The following is a 12584-nucleotide window of genomic DNA, read 5'->3' as shown; positions in this document are numbered from 1 at the left end:
GAGAACATGCAGCGGATGCACAGTCTCTCTCTCTCTCTCTCTCTCTCTCTCTCTCTCTCTCTCGCTCTCTCAGTGTTTCAATGTGCTTTATCAGCACAAGAGATAACAGTTAGCTTTTATTATCAGTGTTATGGTTGAAACAATAGAATAATTATAAAAGAAAATCTAATAGATAAGAAAATATTTTTAAAAATTAAAGAACAAAAATATTTTTTATTTTTTATTATGCTAAATATTTATTTTTAGTGTATATATTATACCAAAAATAATATAGAAAAGAAGCAGGCAGATTACTCATTGTACTTCATTTGATGACAGGCAAGGTATGTGTACATATATATATATATATATATATATATATATATATATATATATATATATATATATATATATATATATATATTTTTTTAGTTTCAAAATTTTGTTTCTTATGGGTGAAAAAGTTAGAAAACATTACAAGAAAAATATAATAAAATAGTATTATATGTGTGTATACATATATATATACTCACTGTTCATATAATATCAAATAATAATTATGCTTTATTTGCAGTGTAACAGTATAAAGTATGTGCTTTATTTGCTCAAAATAGAAAGTTGATTTGTATTACCAAAGTTTATACGAATGACACAATTTATAAGTCAAAATATGATAATAAGAGAGAAGAAAATAGAAAGGAATATATATAGAGAGAAAACAAATGTGCAAATATATTTTCATCATTTGGTTTTGTTTTATAGTAAATATATTGCACAAGAAAAGTATTAGACGAGGTCAGATTACTCACTTCATGTAACAGTGAGTAACAGAATAAAATATGTGCTTTAGTGTGACACAAAAAGGAAGTATTAGCAAATTTCCTATGGGTGAAAGTCAACAAGTCTTATTTTACAGGAAAAGTATTAGACAAGGTCAGGCTGTTCCTCATATAAAGGCAGCCATGTATGTACATGGTTTTTATTGTTACGTAATTTTGGCATCTTAAGTCATTATAATTATGTATTTTTTATTATTATTATGATTTACTTTAGTTTATTAAAACTTCATTCTAGTCCCATACTGTCTCACTTTGTGTTCACTGGTCTATTATGCAAGAGAATGGGACATGAGAGTGTCTTGAGGAAGTGAACATATCGCACTTGTTATCAAATGTAAACTGTTGAGGGAAAAGTAAATACTTGGCCTAACTGTGGGGGGTCCTGTATCCAGATTAAAAAACAGCTGCTAAATGAAAACCCGACTGGACACAGTTCTGAGGCAGTTCTTGCCCAAATGTTAGTTTCACCATATGCTTCAAAACAGCTCGTCGTACATCTTCGCAGCGTAGAGATATAAGTGCATGTTTCAATAATGATGCGTTGTGTGGAAACAGAAAATTAAATTTGCTTTCATCGCTGTCAGCCGTGGACTTCAAGCTGTCAGCGATCTGATTAGCATCATAAAAACTCCCTGAAAGACTGTGAGAGTCATCTTTGTGGATTACGGCTGATGCTTTGTGAGACATTAAATCCACTTTGTGCCATTATTGTGGGATGTTTGCTAGTTGACTTCACCTTCTGGTGAGATCTTTAACGCTGGAGAATGTCTCCTGAGACTGAGGGAATAAAAGAGTGTCCCCCCTGCTATGCTCTGGCGTCTGAATGGGGCATGCTGGGAAACGTCACATATAAATGAAATTACATCTGCTTCCATGCACTGTGGTCTCTCTGAAACAGTTGCAACTTAAGTGGAGAAGGAAACATCAAAAATAGGTTTGGGAATATGTTTGACACACTCTCTGTGTGTAGTTTTTATTGATATGTATTCACATTGATACAGCGAGAAAGCAGTCTTGGCAAGCATCTGTCATTTTTAAAGGTTGATGGAAAAGACCTGTGGTGTTTGAAATCATCCCAGGGCAGCGAGGAACAAGACGTGTTCCGGCAGAGATTGATGGCTCTGCTTTTATGCTCGGAACATTCCGCAGCTGCCACGACAACCGTCCTTATGACACGGTGGTGACAAAGAGTCAATCAGTGTGTCATTTTTCAGGGTCACCGACTGACAGGGTCAGAGTCTGACCACCAGCCTGCACCCAGACCTACAGAGAGGGAAATAAAACCCTCGGTCCATATCAAACAGCCATTAGAATCAGAATTAGAGTCAGAATTCTCATTTGGAATTAGAATCGGAATCATTGTAAATTCATCACTGTATGAAGAGAATCAGAATTCAGATTAAAAGTCAGAATAAGAATAACAACATTTTTATTTAAAAAAAAAAAAAAAAACGTGCAAACAAACACACGAGTCAAATTTACAATCAGAAATTCAAAAATTCACATCAGAACCAGAAACATTATTGATGTGTCAGTGTGAAAACACACACACACAAAAAAGACGTCTAATCTGAATCACACTCAAAATCAGAATTTTAATCAGAGTAAGTGTGAAATTTAGATTTAGAACCAGATAATCAGTCAGATTGACAGTCAGAATAAGGATACAAATATAAATTTGAATTAGAATTATAATAAGAACCGGAAACATTATTCATCTGTGTGACCAAAAAGGTAAACAAATGTTAAAAAGTAAAACATGGTCAGAATCACATTTAAAATAGCACGTGGAATCAGAATCAGAACTAGAATGATTTTTAATCTATTAGTGTGATCACAGTGCACAACGAACAAACAAACATTATTACAATCAGAATAAGAATTAGAATCACATTCATTATTAAAACATCAATGTGACGACAGGGTATGATGAAAACGAATAAAAATATAAACATGACGTGAATTAGAATCAGATTTGAAACTACAACTGACACTGAATGAGAATTATTATTAATTAGTTTGATCACAGAAAGTCATATAAGCATATGAACAAACAATATAAACAAAACTAATCTCTATTTTGTATTATAAAATATATATATATAAAAAAAAAATTATTATTATGTATTTTTATTTTCAATTCTTTCAATAGATTTCTTTGGAAAACCTGTGCCCAATCCCAACAGAAACCAATAAACAAGTTGATGTACGCCTGCAGGCTGCGTTTGACTGTATATTTTGAATAGATAGATTTATGACAGAAATGAAACTTCGCCGCTGTACGAATAGTCCCGCTGTGAGGAGTGACATCACATACAGTAAACTCATTCTCTAAAATACCCTTCATCATCCTGTCTTCTCATCCCTCATCCTTCCGTTCCCACCCCGTGCCATGTCCGAAACAGAATTGCTGGAGGAGAGGTGACATGTAAATCATACGGAACGTGACATTCTCATTTGATTAATGGAGTCCTAGTGTGACTCTTTGTTTATTAATCAACAAATAGCCTGACCTCATCACATGCTGTCTGAGTTCATTCTCAATCATAAGGGTGCCCTGTGAGGTCCAGACCTGTCAACCAACAAGAAGATGGGTGTAAACAGCCATAGCTTTAGTAATTCATTCCAATTAGTCGTTTCAAAAGAATAATCTCTGCTCATTTTGCCATCTCCATTATGGAGGTTTCCGTGCCTACATTGTGTCGATGAACATCTTCAATAGACCAAAGCGTGAAGAATGCTTCCATTTGTGTTTTTTCACAAAGAAAAAAGATTTAGAGCAGAGCCTAAGAGAATTTCGCAATTTTAAAGGCACTTAATAATTTAGAGGCACTTAATAAATATTGTATATAAAGGAGTGTCTTTTTCTCCACGTTATTAAAAGGTATAACTGAAAATCAATGGCTGGTTATTCAGAGATTAGTGTGACCTTTCAGTGTGCCTGTAAATAACTTGTTCTGTGAAACTCTGAGTCCCTCTTCAGAAAGACGAACTTTCAATCTTATTTACCTTCATCACAGCAGTGTTATTAAAATGAACCATCAGTCTAGGGTAAGTCTAAATATTTGTTCTTTATTGGATAGATTTTCTGTCATATGTGGTCACGCATTTGTCATATATTACCACACTGTTTATATACACTCTAAAAAATGGGATGTTTGCGGAACTTTAAAAAATGAAGACAACAGTTTACATGTTTTTTTTAGTTGATTATTTTGCGTAATTATTTGAAGTAAATAACTTGTCTGGATTTAAACTGCAGTCATTTTAACAATTACCTTAACTATTACCTAGCTATCTTTATTAGTAGTCCAAGACTTAAAAATAGTACATTTTTAAGACTTTTAAGCAAATAATTTCCTTTCACGGTTTATACTCCAGTACTTATGAGATTAAAACATTCATAAACACCAAACACAGACCTCAAAACTTGGAATCACGACAAGGGTAACCTAACTGATTTTTTTTGAGTCGAGAAACAAACGCATGCTGCCACCACAAGACAACAAGTTCATTAATAAGACAGAAACCAGCAACGACTATGTACATAAAACTGGCAAACAGTCAAATAATACAATCATATTAATTAATCATGCCGCAGCGCATGCTGAGAAAAGAATGGATGGCACTGAAGCACAAAAGCATTTTTTTAAGTTTAGTTCTATTTTTAAAAAATACATTAATCCAACTCACCTGCTGTGCTTGTTGGTTCTGCTATTAAAAATCTGAGTACATCTCCATCTGACAGAACGAGGAACTGGACTGCAGCACCACCACATGGTATGAAATATGATTGCCATCATATTTTCTAACGAAGCCATTCAGATATGATATCCCTCAGCCAGAAAGTGCATTGCAACTCTAAATATAGCGATAAAGCTAATGCAGCAGAAATGCCAGGACTCTGAAACATCTCTGAGTCATCAGTTCCAACAAAGGCCTCAGCGTAGACTTACTTATTAGAAACACCTGGTTTGCGCCAACTCTACTCACCACGGACAGGAAGGTGGTACGACTCATTCTGCTTATGCATGAGTCCTCAAATTCCATCGTATGACATTTTATCCAAAACTTTAATGAGAATAAACTGTCACGTATAGCCACAGGGGAGATTTGAAGGACCCAGAGCCTTTATCTTTTAAATTATTTTATTGATTTTCCATGTCCACATGGGTGCCGTCTGATTCATCCTTCTCTAATTTGCTGAATTGATTTCTTGCGGTCAGTCATTTCACTCTGAATAACATCACCTCATAGAGGATAATCCTGTTTTAAAGATCTGATTTACATTTATGGAATTGCCTAAATGTATTGATTCAATTTTCAAGCTTAAGTAAATAATATCTAGTAAATGTCAAGGATCAAACTCTCATTTTGATATTAGTATACCAGCATATTGGCTGATTGGCTTTTGGCCCGTCAAGTGCTTTTGGCACTGCGTGCGAGCTGTTATGTATTGTGTGTCGAATAGTCTGAATTGTATATTCAACACTCCAAAACAGGAAGTCAAAAATACTTCCTGTAATTAGCAGCGAAGCCTCGTCTGAAGGTTCTTGAGGGTTCTTTAGCCAGGTGATGCTTTCCATATGCAAAAAAAACCTAATTTCCCCATTTTCATTTGGCTGTTGCTGTGATTTACCCCTTCATACCGGGTCTTAAAGCAAAGTAATCCACTTTATTGGGAAATGAGTACGTGAAGGGCCACTTAAAAATGCATTAGAAGTGCAAAGCATTATCAAACAGAAGAGCACATAAACCCAGTCAGCCATTTAAAGCTCGGCCCACACTGTTTATGAGCTCAGCTCTTCACGCTAATGCAGCTCTTAGATGAAGCCAATAGCTTACAGCGCTAACTGTTCCGCCGAGGTAATGGTGCCTCGGTCTCTGCCTGCTTGAAATGGCTGTAGGGGCTCCTTGTTCGCCTCGATCGGATCGGTGACCCTAATTAATAACGATCAGTCTGTCTGAAATGTGCAAATGGAACAATAAACGTAGATCTGAGTAATTAACCTCTAGCATTTCTGCTAATCATGGGCAAACATCCTCACTCTGTCATTGTTACTCACTGCAGTAGATTTCAATCGGGCCAGCAGCCTCGTTTAGCAGGTCATAAATCTGACACTCATATCGTCCTTTCAGGGAAAGGGCAAAGTCGGCACTACACAGCTGGGGAAAGAAAACAAGATGCCAAAATCTAGGGAATCAACAATAAATAATTTGGAAGTCAGCTCGTTGTGTTCCAGAATACTCACTTTCCTTTCACTGTCAGGAACTTTGTTCATGTCAGATCTATGTAAATGAAATATGAATATGTATTCAATTTGATTTTGAAAACATTTTCTTACTTTTGAACAAAATGTAACATAATTTGCTAAAAGAAAGTATAATTGCATCATAATAAGGTGAATACATAATAACTGTCATAAATATATGGGTTATTAAATTTGTTTTTTATGGACTGGTAAAATACTAGGTAGTTTTTTAAAATAATAAATAAATGTAGAATTATTATTTATTATTAATAAATGCACAAAACAAAAGCCATTCGAATAGTAATCCTTATTGAACAATGTGCATATATATATATATATATATATATACAATTCTAAACAATTAATCAATCCAGATAAAAAAAATCTTTTACAATGTTATGAATGGGGGCCTATCAGAATTAAGAGAAAGCATCCAAATGGAAAACCACGTTCCGCTCTCTAAATGCACACTTTGTGATTGATCCCGGGACGATAACCATTTAAGCAAAACAAAGCCTCCATAATCCCAAATGTGGGCATCTGTGTGAGAGCGTCATTGACATGGACACAGAGGGTAAGTAATTGGGGAGTCGGAAAATGATTAACCCACTATGCAAATGGCAATTAAAGGACACCTAATGCTGCAGGCACTGTCCTTGTGTCCTAATCGCTCGGACAAAAGTTCAAGTACGGCTATTTGCCATGGATGCATGCATACTACAAAACAAAAACTGAATCATTTGTGCTTAATGGGAGAAAAATGATCGACGCTCACATGCGTTTTGACCATAGTGATGGCAAGATTGGGGAAAGTGATGTGTGAACCCAGTTAAACAAAAAACAAAGCGGTGGAATCACAGGCCTCAGTCTTCATTTAATGAAATATATGCTATATTATATTTAAAAGCTGTCATTAAAAAGCTGCTTATTTAACTCTTTGATGTTTTTAATATCAAATGAATTACTAAGGTTTATTATTGGCGTATTTTAATTTTGACAATAGTGACTGCAAGAGCTGTAAAATTGACTTGTGTGGAAATATTTACACTATACTAATAGTTAAACAAAAAAGAAACATTGATAAAATTACTGGCCTCAGTACTCGTTTAGTGAAAGATATGCCATTCTGTCATTAAAAAGCTGTCATTTTTTGCTTTCCAAAGTGTTTGTTGATGTTTTTAATATTAATTACAAGTTTTGTATTGCCATGTTTTCCTTTTTACAATGATGATGGCCAGAGGAGAAAGTGACCTGTGTGAAACCATTTACACTGTACTAGTAGTTAAAAAAGAAACGGTGCTAAATTCTCTGGCCTCAATGTTCATTTATTGAAATATATGCTATTTTATGTTTAAATGCTGTTTATTGTACCGTTTGCTGATGTTTTTCACTTTTAATTGATTACTAAATTTTATTTTTGTCATATTTGAGTGGAAAGTGACCTGTGGAAAACCATTTACACTTACCGTATTATATAGTTATATTTTATATATTTAATGAAATAATATATTTAAGTAAAATAATAATATATATCTCTTTATTACTGTTTATTATTATCATATTTCAATTCATCTTGTTTGGCAGTATGCTGTACATGTAGGCTATCACTAATAATTTGGTACTGTAAATTGTTTTCTTTTCCCTCAACAGGGTTTTTTTTTTTTTTTTTTGCCAGAAGAAGCCCTTTTTCAGAAGTCATTTAGACAGAATCAATTATGAAAAAAACAATCACATATGATTTGTGTGTTTTTGCAAGACTTTCTTTGGGAACGGATCGTTTTTCACTGAATCTCATCTGATTTGACCTGAAGTCATGCACAGCCAAAAACAATATCATGGGCAGCCTGTCAGCTTGCATATATCACTTTAAGGCTATTGTTCATTTGTCAGAGTAATCTAAGATTGAATCTAACGTGGGCTAGATGCTTTAAAACCTAATGCCGTCTTCTCACCATCATCTTTGAACGATCAAGCACGTTTCTCAGAGGTATAATGCGGCGGTGAGCAGTCTGTTTATGCATCTGGCCCTGTCCTGCGAAGTCTGAGACACTGCAGGAGTTTAACACAGCTGATCAGCTCTAGCCTTCTCAGCGCTGACCTCAATGATTTCCCCATCAAGGCCGACCTGATGTACCGCTCCATCTGCACCCAATCCCTCTCCCGTATCGATTGCTCGCAAATGAGCCTTCCCAGGCCTGGCCCAGGAGCAGTAATTCAAAAGAGCAGCACATTGAGTGGTCCTAATGTTATGAGACCTGGATGTGCACATGCTAACAAAACAAAGTGCCAGCATTGGCTTTCTGCACATCATTCACAGTTGCGCAGCGGTCTCTGATTGAATTGTGGATATCCGTGAAAGACATTTAGCAAAGATGTTTGTCTGTTTGCTTGTTTTTTGCTCCATTTTCCATTTCCCTTCTTTTTCATGCTTTTATAACGTTATTCACCTGTTACCTATTAAAAATGGCAATGCAGGGGATTATTTTGCGATAATGCAGTTGCATAAGTTAAGGTGTGCTCCAATTTACGATTTTTCAGCAGGCAAAATTCAGCCATTTCAATAGGAATCAAAGCTAATGGAAATTTAAATGAGGGTGAGCGACTTGCCCATGCAGATTTCTCAGCTGGTTGGTTGTGTGTGGACTGACCAACAGAGCTGGGTAGATTATTTACAAATTGTAATCCGTTACTGATTCCAGATTACATGAGAAAAATTGTAGTCAGTAACGTAATCCGTTACATTACACATTGTAGGTAATATAATCAGATTACTTTTAGATTACTTTTAGATTACTTTTGATTTAACTCATTTATCACATTGATTTAAATAGAATTATCTTGTACCATCATGATGTAAAAAATGCAAAGAGTAAGAAAACTTGTTCCATTCATTGTAATTTACAACATGAAGTGCATTAAACATTATATTACATCAAGGTTTCTAGGGTTCGCAAAGGAACTGCAGGGGGGTTGTGAGTTTAATGAAAAGCTGACAATTAATTAAATCATAAAACATTAAAATGAAAATAAATCATTTTAAAACAAACTCCCTTTCGAGGAAAGTCTCTTCACTCGGTGGCCATATTTGCAACGCCTCCAGGCAGCTCATACAAGACCTATCTTAATGAATGGGGGAATCCTGAAATCTCCAAAACTGCTCGCTGAATTCACAATTAAATTACATATGTCAAATCAGCAACAGAAATCAGAAATTAATTGCCCCATGAATGTTGTATCTTATGCTCAAATAGCGTTAAAAAGCTTATTTTTCAGGATAGACCAGCCAATGTGCATGCAGAGTTTATGACTGCGCATGTGCATTGGCTGGTCCAGTCAGGTTTCTATGGGAAATCTGTCTCTTTCATTTAGAAGGTGGGACCGTTCCTCCATATTGCGCTTTGCAGTTTCTCCCATTCATAAGTATAGGAGTGAACCGTCTTTGTATTTCTGTAGTCTTTGTTTTAAATAAAACACTTACTAAAAAAGATTAAATATTTACCTGCATGCCATGTGATACTTAATTATTGAAATATTAATTTTAAAATCTCGGGGGTACTTAAAGCAAATATATTTGGTGAATAAGGTTTAGATGACGAAAAGTTTTGTAATGCCTGCATTATATGTAACTAAAAAATAACGTGAATATGTGCATTTTAATTGGTTATAATTAATAATACATAGTTAAAATACCTACAGAGTAATAATTCAAATAAAAATGAATGTGCTCATCAGTAGTTGATGCAATGTTGAAACCCTTATTAAACCTGAAATGTTTTTTGTAAATCCAGTGGTCAAATGCTGTCGCCACCTGACTAATGACTGATCTTTGTGTGAATGTCCACAAAACTGGACTATATATACATATATAATATGTATATATCCGGTAGGCTATTTTAGAAAGGAAAATTTTAAAGAAGAAAAAGAAAATTAGGGAGAATCAATGAATTATGAATAATTTATTGCTATTGAGTGAATATGTAATCATGTAATCCATAAAAAAGTAACTAGTCTGATTACGAGTATTTTAAAATGTAATTTACTCTAATTACAAGTACTTAATTTTTGGAATCTGATTACGTAATCCAGATTACATGTAATCAGTTACTACCCAGCTCTGCTGACCAACAGTAAGTGGTGTGTTTGAAAGTGACTTCAGTGAGCTGTGCTTCCTACATCGCTGCTCTATTAACACCCATTTTTACCCACATCATTTTGCCGAAAAATTTCTAATGTGATTGCACTCATACTTACTAAAAAAAACAAAAAAATCATAAAAATATATAGGGGAGATGGGGTATGGTTGTAACATGGGGAGAATTGTAACAACACCATTTCCACCTATCAGGGATACGCTAGGAGTTCTATGATAATTTCATTATTTACCCACTTCTACCCTGATCTTACATGAATGGTTGTTGAGGCTGTAAATAGGTATATGTAAATTTTAAACTGATTTTGATGTAAAAAATAAATTTTATTTATTTATTTTTTTACTAAAACTATATTTTGCTCAGTACTTAAACTGCTAAATTGCAACATTTTTAAACTGCTAATTTCAAACCATAATGCTAATACAGCTAACTAAACATTGGATGACAGGGGTGGGGTAAGTTTTAACACATTTTAGCATTCCCGTACAACTGAAATCTTTCATGTTGTTTATATGGAGCTTTTTTGGCAGCTCAAAGCCATAGGAAGTGTGGGTAAAATGTGCCCTATGCAGTTTCCGGATCCACCAAATCTGCACTCTAGGGTTAAAAACATTGGTTTGTCACCATTGTGACTCTGATTGAGAAAATTCATATATAGACAATCTCACACACAAATGTATACAGTTTTTTGTTAGAGCTACATATTCTTTACCTTGGTACACTGGAGTTGAGTGTTCAGTAAGTCTAACTACTGTTAAGGAGGTTTGTTCTATTAGTCTAATTTACATACACACGTACACACTCACACATTTGAGCTGTGGTCATTTGTAGAAAGTGTGACATTGTTTTGTATTGTTCTTTTAGATTGTTTCAATATACCTGTTTTTGAAGCAACCTTTATGGGGTGGCTGCTGTTTTTGCTTCTTTTGTCTGACTGTTACAACTTACCCCAGCATGTGTTACAACCTACCCCGGCAGTGGGGTAGATTGTAACAAGGGCGCTACATGTATTTGACATCAACTTATAAGGGCTATGATATTTTGCAGAGGTTTGAATTGGTGCCTTTTGTAGTGAAAAAATGTGGGTACTTTGTATAAAAGTTTGAGCACTCCAGCTCAAAAATTCAGCGAGTTACAGAGGTTGAAACAAAAAGTGTAACAACCATTCCCGGTCTCCCCCTATTTAAAAAAATAATGTGAGCAGAAAGAAAACTTCAGAGTAATACTAGATACATGAAACAGTGATGTAGGAAAGTGGTCATTATACAAAAATATTACTCGGCTTTCTATAGGCTACTACTTGGATTTCAAGGGGTTCTCAGAAGTGAAAGTCGTAAACTTCTATAGGGGTGAATGGAAAGTACAGCAAATATAATTTTTGCTTTCTTAGCTACAATAGACCTTATGCATCAGAGAAACAAGTGCAGCCATCTTTAGAATTTTGTCTTTGAACATTTTTGAGGAACATTTACAGCATCGCTTTTGAAGAATTACAACCCGAATTCCGGAAATGTTGGGACGTTTTTTAAATTTGAATAAAATGAAAACTAAATGACTTTCAAATCACATGAGCCAGTATTTTATTCACAATAGAACATAGAGAACATAAATGTTTAAAAGGAGATATTTTACACTTTTATCCACTAAATGAGCTAATTTCAAATTTGATGCCTGCTACAGGTCTCAAAAAACTTGGCACGGGGTAACAAAGGGCTGAAAAAGCAAGAAATTTTGAAAAGATTCAGCTGGGAGAACATCTAGCAACTACTTAAGTTAATTGACATCAGGTCTGTAACATGATTAGCTATAAAAGGGATGTCTTAGAGAGGCAGAGTCTCTCAGAAGTAGGGTAGACTGAGTACAGTAGAGACACTTTCTGCTTTTTTCATCACTATACAAAAACTAGATGCTGAAACAGTACAAATGTAAACATAACAGTAAAAATAACAATATACATTACTGTATATTCTATAACCCTACACCTAAACCTACGCATCACTCGAAAATTTCTGCATTTTTACATTTTCAAACATTCTGTATGATTTCTAAGCTTGTTTCATCATGAGGACCAAAAAAATATTTCCATAAGGTTAAAATTTACTGGTATTACTATACTCGTGGGGACATTTGGTCCCCATAATGTAGGTAATACCAGTACACAAACACACACAGCCTCTGTATGCATTTTATTTCTATGATTGAACTGTTACTGTATACAGTACATAGTAACCTATAAAGGGTGTCTCAACTGTACCCACTTTACCACCTTATATATTTCTTAAAATGCTATGTAATCCTTTTAACATTCATGTTAGAAAATGTGTCCATTAATAATAGACAGTTGAAATATCACAAATATCTTC

The 12584-nt window shown here is 34.6% G+C and overlaps 1 long non-coding RNA gene across 1 annotated transcript; it reads right to left on the bottom strand.

The window, feature by feature from the left end:
- Positions 1-2981: 2981 nt before the first annotated feature.
- Positions 2982-4716, bottom strand: LOC131526405 (uncharacterized). The gene is made up of 3 exons (XR_009267444.1): positions 4512-4716; positions 3332-3390; positions 2982-3228 (listed from the first exon to the last, which is right to left on the bottom strand). It is a non-coding gene; the product is annotated as an uncharacterized LOC131526405 (long non-coding RNA).
- Positions 4717-12584: the final 7868 nt, after the last annotated feature.

The sequence above is a fragment of the Onychostoma macrolepis genome, chromosome 19 (assembly GCF_012432095.1).
Source record: "Onychostoma macrolepis isolate SWU-2019 chromosome 19, ASM1243209v1, whole genome shotgun sequence".
NCBI classification, from domain to species: domain Eukaryota; kingdom Metazoa; phylum Chordata; class Actinopteri; order Cypriniformes; family Cyprinidae; genus Onychostoma; species Onychostoma macrolepis.
Note: the sequence above shows the minus strand (reverse complement) of the source record. Positions and strands in the feature narration are given on the sequence as shown.